The 7647-nt window shown below is 54.9% G+C and overlaps 1 pseudogene; it reads left to right on the top strand.

Annotated features, from left to right (window-relative positions):
• Positions 1-1828: 1828 nt before the first annotated feature.
• Positions 1829-4714, top strand: LOC147964871 (uncharacterized; annotated as a pseudogene).
• Positions 4715-7647: the final 2933 nt, after the last annotated feature.

Below are 7647 nucleotides of genomic sequence, written 5' to 3'. Positions count from 1 at the left end.
CCCCACAGTTGTAGCATTGTAGTCGCCGGTTGTACTCTTCCCAGTTCGTGCTTGTAGCATCGTCATCCCCGCTATTGTGGGTTGCAGCTCCTTATCGAAAAAGATGTTGTCGCCGGATGCAGCAAAAAAATGCTGGTTCCAGCTCCCTCTCCGGCCGGTTCCAGCAAAACAATGCTGGTTCAGCTCCGGTGACGGTCGGTTGTAGCAAAAAATGCGGCCGATTGAAGCTTTTATGAAGCCGCTTGAAGCTATTAACGATGTCGGTTGTATCATCTACACAGGCTTGTTCCAGCCACAGGGTGTCCGTTGTCTCCAGCGCCGACAAGTGTTGATTGCAGCACGCTCGCGTCTGGGGCTCTTCATCTCCGGCACGAGTGGGTAGCAGATGCAGCACCTCCCGACCCCTGGGCATGTCGTCTCTAGTGCCACAAGTGCCACAAGTTGCTGGCCGTGGGTGCACGATGACCTCACCGGTGAGATTGGGCTGCGGAGGGGCAGGGGCCGTTGCGGGGATAGACGCGGGGGGTAGACGGCGGCCTCGCCGGCGTGACAGAGATTGCAGCTGCAGGAACAGGGGAGATGCATGTGTCGCTTGGAAAAAATGAATGGACAGGGAGAAGGATAAGGTCGGGCTGGCTTATCTCGTGTGGGACCCTCGGAAAGTAGGAGCCTGTGTGAGCGGGTGACCGGCCGAAGGTTCGGCCGGCGCACCTTCTCCAAACGTCTACCATTATGTAAGAGACGATAGGAGTAATGACAACATGTTAATTATTAGAGAACAAAGACAGTAAACAATAATCAACGTCATCGAAAGAGATCGAGAACATCACCCTCTCCTCGCGAGAACCTTGCCGACCGATCCTGTGCCGTGTCCAAGGCCGTCGGGGAGCTTTTTGAGGAGGAGCCTAGCAGCTCCACTCTGGCTCCGACTCCCACTGCACCACAGCAGGTCGTGTCCATGAATGTGCATGTGCCCATGGAGGATAGGGACTGGTACATCTTCATTCTTCGACCATGGTTCTCGTTTGCTAATTTCCCCACTCCTCGAGAGGGGAGGGGGGATTTGGGCGTGTGTTCGTTGTAGTCAGTCTTGTTAAACGGGACCTGAACCTGCTACTTGTTCTTGTTTGCTGATTTCTTTAATAGAAATCGAAGAGGAAATCCTCTTTCGCTAAAAAAACATCTTCAACCATGGTTTCTTCTGGTAGAATCGTGCACTTGATTTGATTCAACCATGGTTCTTGTTTGCTAATTTCCCCACTCTTGGAGAGGGGAGGGGGGAATTTGGGTGTGTGTTCGTTGTAGTCAGTCATGTTAAATGGGACCCGAACCTGCTACTTGTTCTTGTTTGCTGATTTCTTTAATAGAAATCGGAGGGGAAACCCTCTTTCACTAAAATAAACATCTTCAATCATGGTTTCTTCTGGTAGAATCGCGCACTTGATTTGATTTTGTTGAATATATGGTTTGTGTATGTATATTGTATAGTCCGGCCCACCTCCTAGTCATTGTATAGTTGAGGTTGTAGCCCACCTTGTACTCCATATATACGTGCGCTATGCACCGATCAATACATTGAGTTGCATTACCAAAATATTCGTTTCCAACATGGTATCATACCTACGATCTTAACCCTAACTCCTGTCGCCGCCATCGCCACCACGTCGTGCCGCCGCCGCCGCGTCTCCTCGCCGCCGCGCCGCCGCCCCCCTGTGTGCCGCCGCCGCCTCGTGCTTCCGCCGCCACCCGCAGCGCCGTCACCCGCGCCGCGCCGCCATCCCTCCCGCCGCGCCACTTCACCACGCCCCGCTGCCCTCCCCTCTCGGCCATGGCCTCCCCCGGTTCCACCGGTACCACCCGCAGCCGCCGCACCAACCCCTTCGACGGCCCCGATCCCGTCGTCATCCGTGATCTCAATATCCTCACTCAGGTTCCCGTCATCCTCGATCAACTCACCTCCACCTACTATGCCTGGAAGACGTACTTCTCCCTTGTGTTCCATGAGTACAATCTTCGGGATCACATCGATGGCTCTGTGGACTCCCGCTTCATGGAGGACGACGAGGAGTGGACGTCCATCGACGCCACTCTTATCCGCTGGTTCTACACCACCATCTTGAAGGACCTCTTCCACACGGTGGTCTCCGCCGATGATGACGCTCACACCGTTTGGACTAAGCTCAACGGCCTCTTCACCGACAATGCGCTCCAACGCAAGGTTTTCTTGCATGGCGAGTTTTTTGGGTGCCAGCAGCTTGACTCGTTAGTCAACGACTATTGCATGCGCCTCAAGAAGCTTGTCGATGAGCTCCGTGACCTCGGCGAGAAGGTCTCCGACGAGCTCCTCCTCAGCACTCTCATCGCCGGCCCGAACGAAGACTTCGGGAACGCCGCCTCCAACATCCCTCTCATCACCAACCCGACCTTCCCCAAGATCGTCGCGTACCTGAAGCTGGAGGAGAAGAGGATGCGGATGTCGCACGCCCGGGCCACCCATACGGCTCTCACCGCCGGAACCCGCGACGGTGCGCCGCCCACCGCTCCGGCTTCCCCGCCACGGCCCGTCCAAGGGCCCCTTCACGTGCAGCCGCCGCCTGGGTTCCCATATCCCGCGCCGCCGCAGGCCCCTCCGCCGCCCCCCGCCGAGCAGCAGCAACGCCGGGGCGGGCGTCGCGGCCGAGGTGGCCGCAAGCAGCAGCAGTAGCCGCCAGCTGCCCATGGCGGGGCGCCGCGCCCGCCGCAGCACCCGCTCCCGCCGGCGCCTTGGCAGGCCGGCCAGAACCCCTGGACGGGGGTTGTTCACGCATACTCCATGCCCATACCGCGCGCCCCCGTCCCCGGTGTTTTTGGCGCCCGCCCGACCCCTCATCAGGATCTGTACGCGGCCCCTCAGGCGTATCCGCCGGCGCCGCTCTATGGCCCCTCAGCGGCCTATGGGCTGCCTCCGGCCGGTGGGCTCGTGGCGCCGCCGCCACAGCCTCTGCCGTCGGCCCCGGCCCTCCCGCCGGCACCATGGGACCCCGCGCTGCTAGCGGCCCTCCACACCGCCCCCACGCCACAGCAGTACACCGGCGGTGGCGACTGGTACATGGACACCGGAGCCACGACTCACATGGCCGCCAACCCCGGTAACCTTCTTACCGCTCACCCTGTTCACACTGTTGCTCGCATTACCGTGGGCGATGGTTCTTCCATTCCCATCACTCATGTCGGCCATGCTGCTTTTCCTTCTAACTCCGTTCCATTACATCTTTCTAACGTACTCGTTTCACCTGACATCATTAAAAATCTTGTTTCTTTTCATTCTCTTACACGTGAAAATCCTGTCATCGTTGAATTTGACATGTTTGGCTTTTCTGTTAAGGATGCCCGTACCCGGATGGTGCTCCACCGATATGACAGCCTCGACGATCTCTACCCGGTCCACTCCTCCACATCCTCCATCGCTGCACCCATGGCGCTTTCCGCTGGAGTGGACCTTTGGCATGCTCGTCTTGGTCATCCCAACCCTGCCACCCTTCGTCATATTCTTCGCAGTTTTTCATTCACGTGTAATAAGATCGACGATCACACTTGTCATGCTTGTCGTCTCGGCAAACATACTCGTTTATCCTTTAGCACTTCCTCGCATGTTGCTTCATACCCATTTCAGTTAATTCATAGTGATGTTTGGACCTCTCCTGTTACAAGTAACACGGGCTATCTCTATTATGTTGTTATCCTTGATGATTTTTCGCACTATGTGTGGACCTTCTCGTTGTGGCGAAAGTCGGATTCTGTTGCCACTCTCACCGCATTCTACTCCTATGTCTCCACGCAGTTTGGTCGCCCCATTCATGCGTTGCAAACATACAACGGGAAGGAGTTCGATAATCTTGCAATCCGCAACCTTCTCGCCACACACGGCACGATTTTTCGTCTCACTTGCCCGTACACTTCGCAACAAAATGGCCGCGTTGAGCGCGTGCTTCGCACTCTTAATGAATGCGTTCGCACCCTCCTCTTTCACGCCAACATGCCACCACGTTTCTGGCCTGACGCGCTCGCCACCGCATCACTACTCCTCAACATCCGTCCCTGTCGCACTCGCGGGAATTTTTCTCCTCATCATCTTTTGTTCGGCACGCCACCTTCCTACACCGAGCTTCGCATTTTCGGTTGCTTGTGCTACCCTAGCATCGCTTCCACTACTTCTCATAAGCTTGCACCACGGTCCGTGGCCTGTATTTTTCTTGGCTATCCCCCCAACACCAAAGGCTACCGCTGCTATGATCCTATCTCACATCGGGTCATCACTTCCCGACACGTTTACTTTGATGAGATGGTTTTTCCGTTTCAGCAGGTACCTTCGGATGTTGCGGCCTTGCCCGCTCCTGGTGACGGCCGCTCGGGCGCCTCTCTCGGGCCGCCCCTGGCTTTGAGGGTGCCCCCGTGCCCCGGGTCGAGTTCCTCCCCGGCCAGCTTTCTTAGGGGCTGCACCCCTCTCGGCGCCTGCGACGCCCCTTGCGCCACCATCGGCGCGGGCCTCCTCGGCGCCCCCCGCGCCCTCGCCGGCGGCTTCGTCCGCGGCGGCCTCACCCGCGGTCTCACCCGCGGCCTCAGTGGCAGCGGGCTCTTCTTCGTCCTCGCCTATCGCCCCGGACTCGCTGCCCCGCCCGATGACTTGCTCTCGGGCCGGTACCTCCCGCCCGAGTACGCGGTACACCAGCGATGAGTATCTTCTCGCGGCTTCCATCTCTGAGCCGTCCCCTCTCCCATCGTCAGCTCGAGCCGCCCTTCGGGACCCTCATTGGCTCGCTGCGATGCAGGAAGAGTTCGATGCGCTCCAACGGAACCGCACCTGGCAGCTTGTCCCTCGGCCACCTCGTGCCAACATCATCATGGGCAAGTGGGTCTTTCGGCATAAGACTCGTCCCGATGAGACTCTCGAGCGCTACAAAGCTCGCTGGGTGGTTCGAGGCTTTCGGCAACGTGCGGGCGTGGACTTCACCGACACTTTTGCTCCGGTTGTTAAACCGGGCACGATCCGTACCGTGCTTCAGCTGGCCGTCTCCCGAGCTTGGCCCGTGCATCAGTTGGACGTCTCCAACGCCTTCTTGCACGGCCATCTCGCCGAGCAGGTGTTCTGTGAGCAGCCCACCGGCTTCGTCGACGCCACACATTCGGATCATGTGTGCTTGCTCTCCCGTTCTCTTTACGGGTTGAAGCAGGCGCCTCGGGTCTGGTACCAGCGCATCGCTGCCTTCCTGCAGACGCTCGGATTTACATCGACCCGCTCCGACGCGTCCCTCTTTGTGTACCATCACGGGGTTGACACGGCCTACTTGTTGCTCTACGTCGACGACATCATCCTGACGGCTTCCACTGTCGCGCTTCTCCAGCGGCTTACTGCTCGTCTTCGCGATGAGTTTGCCCTGAAGGACTTGGGGCCCCTCCACTAATTCCTTGGCATTGAGGTGGTTCGACGGCCAGATGGGTTCTTTCTGCACTAGCAACATTACGCCCATGAGCTTCTCGATCATGCCGGCATGCTTAACTGCAAGCATGCTCCCACGCCTGTTGACACCAAGGCCAAGGTTTCAGCTCTGGAGGGCTCTCTCGCATCCGACGCGGCCTTCTATCGCTCCATTGTGGGTGCCTTGCAGTACCTCACTCTGACACGCCCCGACTTGCAGTATGCGGTTCAGCAGGTCTGTCTTCACATGCATGCTCCGCGTGACTCTCACCGGACCTTGGTGAAGCGTATCCTCCGTTACATACGCGACACTATGTCCATGGGACTTACACTGACGGCCTCCGCCTCTACCGACCTCGTCGCCTACTCTGATGCGGACTGGGCTGGCTGCTCGGACACACGGCGCTCCACTTCGGGGTATTGTGTCTACCTTGGGCCGTCTCTGATCTCTTGATCTTCCAAGCGACAGCCCACAGTCTCTCGCTCGAGTGCCGAGGCAGAGTATCGGGTAGTGGCTAACGCCGTTGCCGAATGCTCCTGGCTTCGTCAGCTGCTCCAGGAGTTGCTTTGTGATGTTCACAAGGCCACACTCGTCTACTGCGACAACGTCTCCGCCGTGTACCTCTCCGCCAACCCGGTCCATCATCGACGAACGAAGCACATTGAGCTCGACATACACTTTGTTCGTGAGTAGGTGGCCCTTGGACGCATCCGGGTCCTCCATGTCCCGACGGCGCAACAGCTTACCGATGTTATGACAAAAGGACTGCCTACTTCTGTTTTCGAGGAGTTCAGGTCTAGTCTTTGCGTCTCCGGCGACGCTTCGACTGCCGGGGGGGGGGGGGGTTGAATATATGGTTTGTGCATGTATATTGTATAGTCCGTCCCATCTCCTAGTCATTGTATAGTTGAGGTTGTAGCCCACCTTGTACTCCATATATACGTGCGCTATGCACCGATCAATACATTGAGTTGCATTGCCAAAATATTCGTTTCCAATAGATTCGACCAGCAATTCTTGTCCAATATGATTTCTTTTGGCGCTTGATGTTTGCGGTACCCCGGATTACCTCACGCTTGAGCCTCACCCACATCCAATCGTGTATCCGTCCGAGGAAACAACACCATCACAGTAGTTCTGCTACCACCATCATGGTCACTTTGGGCGGACATCCTCTCCTTCGGCCGCTGTCCGAACCGGCACGCGATACGACAGGTTAGGTTTTGCAAGATCATTGTTTTATCGGGGGTCCTCCCTGACCTGCCCAAATTTTCTGACATTCAGTTTCCTGTTTGTGCAAATCAGATTCAAAGATCCTTGCAATGATGTTTGTTTACTGTCTTTGTTCTTGTGAAATCTTCTTTTAGTTTCCTCTAAAATAAATACAGAGAGAATGATCGGAGAAGGGAGCTGTGTGTTTCTGCAGTGCAATTGTTTTTTCCTGATAGATGGACCTTTTGGGCTCTCATGGTTTCAACATGACGCCCTTCGCCATCGATGCGAATCTTGCTCTGTGGAGATTTTGGACAGAGATTTTTTTATTGGATTCTTATAATTTTAATGGTGAGTAATTAATCTTGGCAGAGTAAAATGCTAAGAGATTGACGGATGTTAACTTGCTGTTGTATTTGCATGTCATTCCGTACACTGCATCAATTCTCTGTACACTGCATGTTACACTGCATGTTTTTGCATGTATGTCTCTGTACACTGCATCAATTCTGAAGGAATATCAAATGTGTTGGTTGTAACACTCTTCATACATTTAACAATCTAACAAGATGAGTGGAATCATTGTTCATTCTATATCCTTTTTCTATATCTCCCAAATAAAGTGAGTTTGTTCTTTATTTTTTTACAGATCTACACATTAACATACCACTGTATATACGTTTTTTAGAATTCATTGAAATTTGTAATATGCTAACATCGAGTGACCGACATATCAACATGGATTGTTGTGCATAATTAATCTCCTATATTTTTTTGTTCCCTGCAATGCTTGTATCGTTCGTGCATCTGACCATTCACTGATTTCCTGTTTTTGTCGCTATGGAAAATTTGGCATGCTTAGTTTCATGGTAACTCGCTGTTCTGAATTGTGGGACAAGCCGGGAGTCCAGAGCAAGGAAGGGGTCAACGTAGGGTGTGGCAACACTGGCCAAGTGGACGGCGTGATATTGTGTTTTTT

This window comes from Triticum urartu, chromosome 6A (assembly GCF_056163025.1).
Source record: "Triticum urartu cultivar PI428250 chromosome 6A, HENAU_Tu73, whole genome shotgun sequence".
In the NCBI taxonomy this organism is placed as follows: domain Eukaryota; kingdom Viridiplantae; phylum Streptophyta; class Magnoliopsida; order Poales; family Poaceae; genus Triticum; species Triticum urartu.
Note: the sequence above shows the minus strand (reverse complement) of the source record. Positions and strands in the feature narration are given on the sequence as shown.